General features: G+C 49.5%; 1 long non-coding RNA gene across 1 annotated transcript; it reads left to right on the top strand.

The window, feature by feature from the left end:
* The first annotated feature begins 516 nt into the window (after positions 1 to 516).
* On the top strand, positions 517 to 4,282 carry LOC311063227. Its single transcript, XR_014602557.1, has 4 exons — positions 517 to 647; positions 1,317 to 1,398; positions 1,844 to 1,904; positions 2,732 to 4,282. It is a non-coding gene; the product is annotated as an uncharacterized lncRNA (long non-coding RNA).
* The last annotated feature ends 7,734 nt before the right edge of the window (positions 4,283 to 12,016 follow it).

Raw genomic sequence — 12,016 nt, 5'->3', positions numbered from 1 at the left:
ACTTGAATGTTGGGTTGTACCTGGACCATGTGACTAAGCAAAATTAACCTAACACACTTGGTAATAACGTGATTCTGTTCAATATTTCAGCCCAATCTACAGAAGATAACATCCAAACTGGAACCAGATCACCAGAACGCCTCCATACTACCAGTTCACCAGAACACATCCATACTGGTAACAGTTCACTAGAACACCTCCATACTGGTTCCAGTTCATCAGAACCAGTAAACCCACCAGTCCTGACCCAGCAGGACCAGTCTGGAGCGCCTACTTTCCAAGGCCAGTCGTCCCAGTGTCCCCCGTTCCCAGCATGTGACGGGGCCCGGCCTCTTCTTACTGGTATCCATCAACTAAATGGTTCAGTGCTGAGCTCTGGAGCTGTCTGTCTGCCTAGTAAACACAAAACTCTATCTAGTATGTGTCTGTCTGTCTACCACTTCTAGTACTGCTACTAATACTATCACTATGGCTACTAATTTACTACTGCGTTGACTGGCTGTTGTGTGTCTTTTTCCATAGGAACCAGAGACCGGATGGGGGCGCGCAGTGGTGACTGTTTGTACCAGGAATGCTGTGTGGCTGAATCCTGGCTGTAACGGCACAGAGCTGCTCCACATCCTCCTCCACTTCTCCTCAACTGTGAGGTAGAACACCCGCCCCCCACACACACACACACACACACACACACACACACACACACACACACACACACACACACACACACACACACACACACACACACACACACACACACACACACACACACACACACACACACACTGAAAACACATTCCAGGGTTAGGTTGCTAATTGATAGTATTACTGCAAGGATGGCTTGGACATATCTTCATGACTTATTGCAGTGGTTCTCAACCTGTGGGCCGGGGCCGCAAGGGTAGTGCAAGTGGGCCCTCAAATAAATATATAAATAATACTACGATCTTTATGATAATATAGCATAAATATATAAAATACAAATGTAAGGCATGGTATTTTTGTCTTTGTTTGAAACTTTGAAAATGTGTTTTCTTTGTCATACCAATAATCAGGAAGTTAAAGTTTACTACGGTAGTTCCATTGATCCAAGCCAGAACACAATTGATTGATTAATCATTAAAATAAAGATGCTCTGAAAATGCACGTGGCCCACCCATCTGACTAGGCAGCCACTTAACAGCTGCTGGGTTAAGTGGTCCGATAGGTGGGCCACTTTTGAGATTTTTAAGTGGGCCCTGATCCAGAAAAGGTTGAGAACTTAACACAAACTTATTGTTTATTTATTTGTTTTTATGACATCATATCCTGTGTAACAGGAAGGAGGACTTGGGACTGGCGATCGACGCTCGCATGTGTTCTCCTGACCCCGCCCTCTTGAAAGCCATCAGCATGCTACAGGTTTGTCTAATGTCTCTTTGTCCATCTGTTAAACCGCATGCTTGCGTATGTATTATTGAACACTGTTATGTATGGCCACTTACATAAACGGTATAATAACGACTCAAACAATGTTAGAGAGTTTATCCATTTGTTTACTTATTCAGCGCGCTTGTAATACAGACACGTCTGCCAATGATGACGTAACAACCTCTCTTAAAGGAACAGTGAGCCGCCAATATAACAGTAGTGCCAGGACTCAAATACATAACAAACACCATCTCCGTGTGTGTGTGTGTGTGTGTGTGTGTGTGTGTGTGTGTGTGTGTGTGTGTGTGTGTGTGTGTGTGTGTGTGTGTGTGTGTGTGTGTGTGTGTGTGTGTGTGTGTGTGTGTGTGTGTGTGTGTGTGTGTGTGTGTGTGTGTGTGTGTGTGTGTGTGTGTGTGTGTGTGTGCGCGCTCTCCAGGTTCCATTCACATGGTACTGATGCTCACTACCGAAGACTGGACATACCATCAAACATACAGGTAACCCCCCCACACACACACACCCTTTACCATACAGCAGGGATCTTCAATGTTTTTCGGCCCAAGGACCCCTTAGCTGAGAGATCTGAAGTAGGGACCCCCCACTACATATTGAATAAAATTGTGTTGCAGATACACCTTTTCATAGATGTTTTTGACAGCACTATCAAGTTGGATTCATGTGGTTTCAATGGCCCTCATTTATCAACGCGGTGTAGACCAAATAATGGGCGTACGACGAGATCACCGCAACTTCCGGCATTTATCAATATATCCTGACTTTTACTTTAGCGTACGGCCCGCTCAGTCTCACGTCAGGTCGCTGTTGACTTTGGTTACACCTGTTTGTTCCATCCTAGACCTGCGCAGCATTGTCTGACAGGCATCTGAACATATGTATCCCCTCCAAAATGTATATCTAACACACTAATAAATAATCCCTGTGAAAATATAACATTCTATAATCTAATTTAAACAAACTGCTTTAACAGTCATTCAGATAAGATTGCAGATCTGGCTGCATTGGCTATTTGAAAATAGCAGATCTACAAGATCTGCTATCTTCAAAATATACGAGCGCTTATGCAGAGTATTTTCGGGAGACGGGACTGGCACGGCCGCGCCACTGTTATCTTTTCATGGACAGTGAGGTCTCCAAACTTACAGTAGCAGCGTGTCCAGTACATTATGTGCCATAAAAGGATTTACCATACCTCCATCAAGTACAACGATATATTGTGTATTTACATAATGCAACCAGGCACTATAGAATAAACAGGCTTGTAGGTATAGGAACATTTTACTAATATTATATCTCCATTTTGCAGGAGGCCAGCGAGGCCTATCTGGTTGGGTTGTTTGAGGACACCAATCTGTGTGCCATTCACGCCAAGCGTGTCACCATCATGCCCAAAGACATCCAGCTGGCACGCCGTATTCGTGGGGAGCGTGCTTAGATGCCCTCTCCTTCTCCTACACTCCTTCCATCCTTGCTCCCCTAGTCTGTCTTTCCATTCCTCACCTGTTACCCCCCCCCCTCTCCTATTTCCTCATGTTGGTAGTGTGTAGAGAAAAACTGATTATATTATGAATAAAGTGTATAGTCGTGTTTTTTCTTAGTGCTCTCGGCAGCAGACTTCTAGGGTACTCTCTTTTTGTGCATGTACCTGCGTGATGGTGATCAGACCTACACAAGCACACATACGTGTCTCGTAGTTTGCATTGTTTTCACTCCTGCCTCAAGAAAACCCACAGATATAATGGAGAGAGTCTAAAAAGATAGTTTTGGGGTTAAAAGAAAAAGGTGGGATAAAACAATGCAAATGCGGGTGTGACAGACAGGGAAGGGGGCAGCTGTCTGTCTGCTGGGAGATAGTTTCTTCTTCCAGCAGGGTGCTTGAACCTGACTTGTCTCCTCCTGCATGCTATTAGTCACCACCAACTGGTGTCCACAAACTACTCTGGTATTTTGTGGACCCTGTCCTTCTAATAGTGAAGCTTGAATGTCTGTCCCTATGCGTATGTGTGACTGCTGAGTCTGATCAGCACAGCAAATTGTATACAGTTCAAAAGCATCTTTTGGAGCAGTTGATTTATTATTACCATATTGATTGTTGGTGTTAAGATCCTTTATTTTGTTTTCTTTTTCCTTAAAGAAATCCTCAAACATGGTATTTTAACCACAGCAGAAAACTTTGTTAATAACATGAAGATGGAGGTGGGATTCAGACAAAAAAAACTTTAAAAAATCTAAAAAAAACAAACACATTTTACAGAGAACAAAAGTAAAAAGAAAAAAACGAATTGTGTTTCTACTGTGTATCAAAGCTACTGACTTGTTTTGGCAACCAAAGTATGATCCTCTTGTTGATTCTATTCCTATTTGACATTCAATGTAACATTCAGGCCCATGTGTGTCCTTTGTTCAGATTGGCTTCATGTTGTATTGAAACAAGCTCAAGTGTGAGATTTCTTTCTCCCCCCAACAGGCTAGTTTTTAAAAAATGGATCTTTTATTACACAGGTTTGTGGAGACCTACGGTGTTCTCCAAAAGTTGAAGTCTACCAACTGATATATTTTTGGACAAATGAGGTGATTAAAAAAAATGTGAAGATTGTATTGTAAATCCACGTTGAATGATCAGTAACTCTGGTCAGGTTTTATGTAGATGTCCCCTACTTTGCCTCGTACTTTTCTCCAGGTCACTTCATCCATGTACCGTTTCTCAGGTTGACTCATCAATCGTTTAACTTAAAACGTTTTTTTTTCTTAATTTTATTTTTTCTGTTTTTAAAATGTTTAAGATGTTTCAATAAAACAATGTTTGTAATTTCCAGATTTGTCATATAAGGTGGTAATAAATGGATGTTACACACTCCCACTGCTCATTATTTAACCACATGATACCTAGCGTCCCTATTCTGTGCATAATGAGTAATAATGGGTGTTTGGGAGAACATTCTGAGAAAATGGCAGATGCACAAGTTCTGAATGCGATGTGAGTTTGTAGATGGCTATTTTGCTATTTTACACACAAAGTATATGGGGTTTAAGTGGTTAACCTCAAGTTACTTGAGCTAGGCCTACACTGATGGCGCAACCAGTATAGACTGACTGCATAACTGCAAGGTCCTATCATTCATTACCTGTACCTGTACCACTTTCCTGTCAATATAAAATAGAGCACAAATGCCTTCTTGTTGCTTGGAAAATACATTTACTAAATGGCATTATCAAATCCATAAATGGTTTATTATTAAATAAATATATAGATAGATAACATACGTATATATATACAGAATTATTTGAATGTGTTTGTTTTATTTTTTATAATTAGTGTGGTTGCCCTAACAGGGCAACCAGACTATAGTACTCCTTATACTTTACTTATTTATTTATAGATAAACAATACTTCGGGCCGCTACTCCTCCCACAGTTTATTTTTCCCAATTTAGTGCTATATGTCAAAATGACCGGTCTGACCGGGAATCGTGCACTTGCATAAGGCTAAGAGATTGGTTGCATAGTTTAATTGATATTGATTTATTAGTGCATTAAATTTCCCCATCCACTTCAATGGAAAAGTGAAAACACTAAAATTCAAGTATTTTTTTCTCAGAAACCGTACGAGCTACAGTTACCAGATTTGGAGGGGAGGTTCATAGTTTATTGCCAAATTATTGAAACAAATATTACACCATTCGGCCTCATGGTGGCGCTATAACAGCCCACTTTACCTTTTGGCCTATAAAGAGTTATTATTCCTTCAATATTATTCCTTCAATATTATTCCTTCAATATTTGCCCTACACAAGTCATTTTGGTGCCTAGCCCCATGTTTTGGTGATCTAGGAATCCAATTAGCATATATAAATAGGCAAGTGATTATAAGTACAATTATATATCAAAGCAATTGGTTATAAGCATATTTAGCAATGTAATTGGACATTTCTCCCTTTTCTACATACTATAATGCCCAGGATTGGTGAATTAATCACCTATACCTATACCTATATATGTAATTCACATCTGTTGAAACTTTAAAAATGTATTTGGATACCAATAAGGAATAAATTCATTATTACTGGGTGGTACTGTGACATTTGTAAAAACATGGCTGCCAAGTGATAGACTGGGAATATTACACAAATCTTGGAAGACATTCCTTACAGAGAAATGTCTTCACCAATGTGTTTGTAAAGGTGTCCCGTTCCCAAACTGGGGTCCCCCAAATGATTTTGGGGGTCCCCAGATGGATAGCTTTATGTGCAACATGGTTTTCTCACTCAACAGTAAACAAACCAACATACAGTATGTAAGTGTCGGGGACACTTGCTGTTTTAACTTCAATTATTTGTGGTTTGAAGTTCTGTTTATTTACGTTATTTTGGGATACCTTTACTTTGACACTTCCTGTACTTTTGGTTACCTTTATTTTGAAACGTCCTGTCACCGCACCGGCACGCACTTAAACTAGCTCGCTTCACACGCCTCCACTCTTTGAGCAGTGAGGTGATTGCATTGCATGCAGGTGCCGTCAAGCTTGGCTGGGGAGGAACTAGAGGTTACGAATGTAACCCCGGTTTTAGTAGGTTTGGAGTTTACTACTCACTATGGGATATCAGCGCCCCCAGGCGATGTACAGAGCAACACACACGCTCCCGATGCCAATTCACTGATTGGCTTAGGGTATGTCACGAGTCCGGAAGACCCGGGAGTACAAAAGCTCCACGTGACATAGGCTCTTCCTCTTAACATTCACCTCTCTGCATGCCAAATGCGCACAGAAAGGGGTGTCTGGTGAGTAGTAAACTCCAAACCTACTAAAACCGGGGTTACATTCGTAACCTCTAGTTTTACCACGGTTTTCCGTTTACTACTCACTATGGGATTCATAAACCCCCCTTGAGGTAATGAGCCACACAACCCTGATGGGCCCGCACGCCCCTCAGCCCCTAGGCCCCGCCCACACGGGCGTGACCCATGGCCCCTAGGCCATAGGTTCATGACCTACAGCTCTTGGGCGCCCCCCAGCCCACCGGGCTGGGGTGCGGGATATGATAAAGGTCAGGCCCTGACAGACTCTAGAGTCCGCCCTATTCTCTAATAGGCAGACACAAGTCCACCTCATTTATTAACTTTTTTAACAAAAGAGGAACAGGGCCCTGTGTCCCTGAGACTCAGCCTACTGGTCCCAGGGAAACCTTAATACGATAAAGGTCAGGCCCTGACAGACTCTAGGGTCCGCCTTATTCTCTAATAGGCAGACACAAGTCCACCTCATTTATTAACTTTTTAACAAAAGAGGAACAGGGCCCTTTGCCCCTGAGACTCAGCCTACTGGTCCCAGGGAAACCTTAAGGAGGTCAAGATACGGAGAAAGGCTCCAAGCCTACTCCCCATCGTCCTCAGACCTGGAGGCAGCAGCCACACCCAGGACCGTGTGCGCCATCGAAGACGCCGCCACGTCCAGACTGTAAAAGGCCGCAAAAGTCGAAGGAGACGACCAATTTGCCGCTGCACAGATCTCCTGGATAGAAGCTCCCTTGTAGAGAGCCCAGGACGTAGCCATGCCTCTAGTAGAGTGGGCCCTCAGACCCCCCGGGACTGGGGCCCCACTACTCACATAAGCTAGCTTAATGGCATCTCGGATCCATCTAGAAAGCGTCGTCTTAGTGACCGCCTTCCTCTGAACCCCCATGCCAAAAGAGACAAAGAGTTGCGTCGATGAACGATTGGCCGTAGTCCTCTGACAGTAGAGCTTCAGGGCCCTCACTGGACAGAGACAATGCAACCGCTTATCCTCCGCCGAAACGAAAGGAGGCGGATGAAAGGCCACCAACTCAACCGGGTCTGGGGCCACCACCCCGGTCTTTGTAACGAACGTCAGGTTGGGTTTAAGCAAAACCCTTCTGTCGTTGTTCAGGAACTTCATGCACTCCGGACTCACCGAGAGCGCGTGCATGTCGCTGACCCGTTTAGCCGTAGACAGGGCCACCAAGAGGACCGTTTTGAGACTGACAATCCTCAAATCAGCAGACTCAAAAGGCTCGAACGGGGGACGGCACAGTGCATCCAGCACCACCGTCAAATCCCAGACTGGAAACAGTGGCCTGTTAACCGGTCTGGCTCTCCTGGCGCCGCGCATAAACTGGCGCACCAAGGCATGTTCGCCCACGGTCTTGCCATCAAACCCTTCGTGGCAAGCCGAGATGGCCGCTAAATACACCTTCACTGTCGAGAAGGATAAATCTTGATCTAACCTTCTCTGTAGAAAAGTGAGAACGCTACACACTGAGGCCTGGAAAGCCACCACCACTGGTGACTGTTCCTGACACCAAGATGCGAACATATTCCATCTGACCTCGTAAGCGTTCTGCGTGGACACGGCCCTCGCGCCCTGGATGGTAGCCACCACATCAGCGGGGAGGCCACACGAGCTCAAATTCGTCCTCTCACGGGCCAGACCCACAGGTCTAGGTCCTGAGGGCGTTCGTGGAACACCTCGTCCCCCCCCTGCCGTAGCAGGTCTGTGATGACCGGGAGGGCGAGAGGCACGTCGTAAAGGAGCGGAGTTATCTCCGACCTCCACGTGCCCCATGCTGGAGCCACCAGCAGCACCGACAGCCCCTGGAGTCTGACCCTCTCCAACGTAGGAAGGATCAACTCCATCGGCGGGAAAGCATACAGTAGTTCGCTCGGCCAGCTGTGTGCCAAGGCGTCCATGCCCATGGAGCGGTCCCCCGCCTTCACTGAGAAAAAGCGAGAACACTTCGCGTTCTCTTCGGAGGCAAACAAGTCGACCTGGGGGCGGCCGAACCTCCGCCAGATTTGGCCCGCCACGCTCGGCTTGAGCGACCACTCTCCGTACCGGAGACCGCCCCTGGACAGCAGGTCCGCTCCGCGGTTCTGAAGGCCCGGCACATGAGACGCCCGTATGGACGCGAGCCGAGAGTCGCACCATAGCGTCATCTCGCGTGCTAGACCGTCCAACACCAGGGAGGTCAAGCCTCCCTGTTTGTTGATATAACTCATGGTTGTAGTATTGTCCGTTCTGATCGACACATGACAACCCAGAATCCGAGCCTCGAAATGTTTGAGAGCGAGGAAAACCGCCAGCAGTTCCAGGTAATTGATGTGAGCCGACTGCAACGTCGGGTTCCATACCCCCCTGGCCCAACTGCCTTCGTGGACGGCCCCCCAGCCCGACAAACTGGCATCTGTGGTGATGACTTTCCACGAAATCACAGCTCCTATGCTGACCCCCTGGGACAGAAAAGCTACCTGTGACCAAGGCCCGAGTGTCTCCATGCACCATGGAGACACCGTCACCAAATGGCGACCCGAGGTGGGTGGGAGGCGCAGCGCCCGCAGCCACCTCTGAGCAGGTCTCATGTAGAGCCTCCCCAAGCGGATTAAGTGAATGGCCGAAGCCATGAGACCCACCGCTTGCATACATTGCTTGTAAGTAACTTGACGCCCCAGGCGAAAAGACCTCACACAAGCCAAAACGCTGTCTATCCTCTCCTTGGATAGGCGTGCCCTGAGCGTGTTCGAGTCCAACGAGATCCCCAAGAAGGTGGCCCGTTGGGACGGAACCAGAACGCTCTTCTTGTCGTTGATTGTGAAACCCAATGACGTCAGGTGGGAGATGGCCACGGCCGTGTGGCGCGCTACCTCCTCCGCCGAGCCCGCAGCTATTAGCCAGTCGTCTATGTAAGTCGACAGACGGATTCCTTGTCTCCGCAGTGGAGCAATGGCCGCGTTGGTACACTTCACAAACACCCGCGGGCTCAACGACATGCCAAAGGGGAGAACCATGTACTCGTACACTTTCCCTTCGAAGCCGAAGCGCAGGAACTTTCTGTGCGGGGGGTAAATCGGTATGTGGAAGTAAGCATCTTTGAGATCGATGCTCGTCCACCAGTCGCCCTGACGCACCGTGCGTAATAGCTTCACGGTCGTTAGCATTTGAAAATGAAAAACCGACAGATACCTGTTGAGGCCCTTCAGATTCAGAATGGGCCGTACGCCCCCCCCCCTTCTTTTTCACCAGAAAATATTCCGAATAGAACCCCAGCCGGTTCTGATCCGGAGATAATTCTCTGATCGCGCCTTTGCTCAGTAGAGAGGCCACCTCCTCTCTCAGAGTCTTGGCCGCTTGGCCCGACGCCCGAGTGAACAATACCTTGTCCGATGTAGGAGGTTTCCTGGAAAATTGCAGTCTGTAACCCTTGTGGACGGTACGCAGCACCCAAGGATTTGGTTTGCAAAGTTTCCATTGATCCAAGCACCGAGCGAGCGGGTTGTCGCTGGGTGCTGACGTCATCGGTTCCCCCAGTCGCGCTAACGTTTCCATGGGAACCGGAGACGCTATTACCATGTTGCTGGACGGGGCTCCGCTCGTGGAGCCCGCTAGAGGCAACAGAGGCCGCATTGGAGTCAGCGGGACGCGAGTCCACGTCACGTGACCTAGTACGGAAGCGTTCCGCACTACACCCTTGTTGTTTACAAAGTCCGTCGCCATCTTGTCTAGGCCCCTTGGCCTGGTCAGAGGAAGCGACGGAGCCACCTTCACAGAAGAAAGCACTCTGCCGCCCTCCAGAGGTTGGCATGGCACGGTACTCATTGAGTTGTAAATATGAGGGTGACCTTCGACCCTCGCCGCCATCTTGCAAATCGTCCGTCCTACAGTGGGCCTCTGGCGCCCTCTGCCGGACGGATGATAAAATTGGCAAAACTGGCGTGACCCATGTACAAAGGCGTTTGGAATTAGCAAGGGATTTATTACCTTTGTTTTGTTCATAACATGCACGGTATTCATCCCAGCAGCGCTTGGACAGTCTCCAAAGGGACTGACCAAGTGCTGTGGGCTTATGGGTGGGGAGCACTGATGCGGGGGGACCCCCCCCAGGGGGGCCCCCTCGCATCGCGGCTCTGAGGCGGGTGAAATGATGAGAGGTTTTGTAAATTTCACATTTATTGGAAAAAACTTTTGTACAACACCCTGGTAAACATTGTGACACACATCTGGACAAATTACAGCAGAGGCCTGGCTCTGTGGGACAATTGTCTGTTTCAGTCTCTTTGTCACAGCAAACGTTGGGGGTAAAGTAGAGGCCAGTCTCTTCCCCAAGGTGACCAGGGGGGCTAATCCCCCCCCACTCCGTCCGTGTGGATGTGGGGGGGGCAGCCGAACAGCCGGTAAAACCGGCGGGCAAGTGTCACTTATCCTGCCCGCGCCCCCGTCCTCTCCCACCGCGTCGTGCGGCCCGCGGGGAAGAAGGAGGGGGGGGGGGGCGAGGGTCCTTACGGCGAACGTCGCCAGCACCGAGCGACATGGGTCCCTCCGCTCTGGAGGACCGGGTCGATGGGGTGCGGGAGCCACCGCTGGACCTGGCGGATTGGTGCGAGGAGGACCTCCCTCTGATAGCAGACCTCTCCTGGCGAGGTCCGACTGGACGGGAAGGTGTGGGAGCCAGGAGGCCCTTTGCTGCCTCCTTACGCGCCTTCGTGGACTCGGTGGAGTCCTTGATATACTTCTCCGCCCCACAGAAAAGGTTGCTTGGCGTGAGGGGAAGCGCCATCAGCTTCTTTTTGGCGTCGACTTTCTGCGCGTCTTTAGTGAACGTCGCGAGGTCGAGCCACCTCATTCTCTCCATGGCCGCGCAGTCATCCATTACACGCCCGGTCCAATTGACGGCGTGTTGGGTGCAGGCGATGGTGAGCTGATTTAGCCTGTGCAGCTCCTTTGCGTCGTCGCCCCACGTCGTCTTTAGCTCCGCGAGCCGCACGGCGGAGGAGCCCTGGAGGATGGTGGCGGCGTGGAGGGACTTTGCAACCTGTCCGGCGGCGGCGTAAGTTTTCTTTAACGCCGCGGAGGCTGCTCTGAGGTGGCCGCTGGCGAAGGACGGTGTTTCGCCGAGGATCACCGTGCCCGACTGCATATATTCTAGCCCCTCCGCTAGTACTGGATCCATCGGCGGGGCGTCGATTATCCCCAGGTCCCTGGCGGAGACGAGGTCGATGGGAAAGGGGAGTTTGTTAGGGTCGCTGTGATCCCCCCAGGAGCTCATCAGCGCACCCCTGAAGCCCTTTGCCTCCGGCAGCTTTTTGGACTCCATCACCCGTGTTGGTGGAGCCTCCAGGCCTTGGAAACCTGTTGCAGGAGTGGCGGCGCTGCGGCTCTCCATGGGCTGCTCCAGCCCGCACCTGCAGATCGCCCGCTTGAAAACTGCCGTCACGGGCTCGAGGATCTCCTCCTCGACGACCACGTGGGTCTCGGTCTCTGCGTCGGCACTGGCCATGGACGCCTCCTGGACGTCCTGGTACGGCGCTAGCTCTGACTCGTCATCCTCCTCCTCGTAAGCCCCGGGGAGGACCAGCGACTCCTCGCTGCCCGCTAGGGAGGCTCCCCATTCGAAGTGTCGCTGGGGGGAGGGAGAGGCGCTGCTGGCGTGCTGCGGCGGAGACAGCCCCCCGCTTGCAGCAGCCGCGCTGGAAGGTGGCGTCAGGTTAGTCGTCGCCTGACGCTTTAGTCGTGGTGTCGGCACCGGCGGGGGTCCCATGAGTGGCCTCCCAAGCGGCACCCCTGGGACTCCCGTGCTGGTGG

This window comes from Gymnoscopelus microlampas, assembly GCF_963454915.1.
Source record: "Gymnoscopelus microlampas genome assembly, chromosome: 16".
NCBI classification, from domain to species: Eukaryota; Metazoa; Chordata; class Actinopteri; order Myctophiformes; family Myctophidae; genus Gymnoscopelus; species Gymnoscopelus microlampas.
The sequence above is the reverse complement of the archived record's forward strand: the minus strand, read 5'-3'. Positions and strand labels throughout refer to the sequence as shown.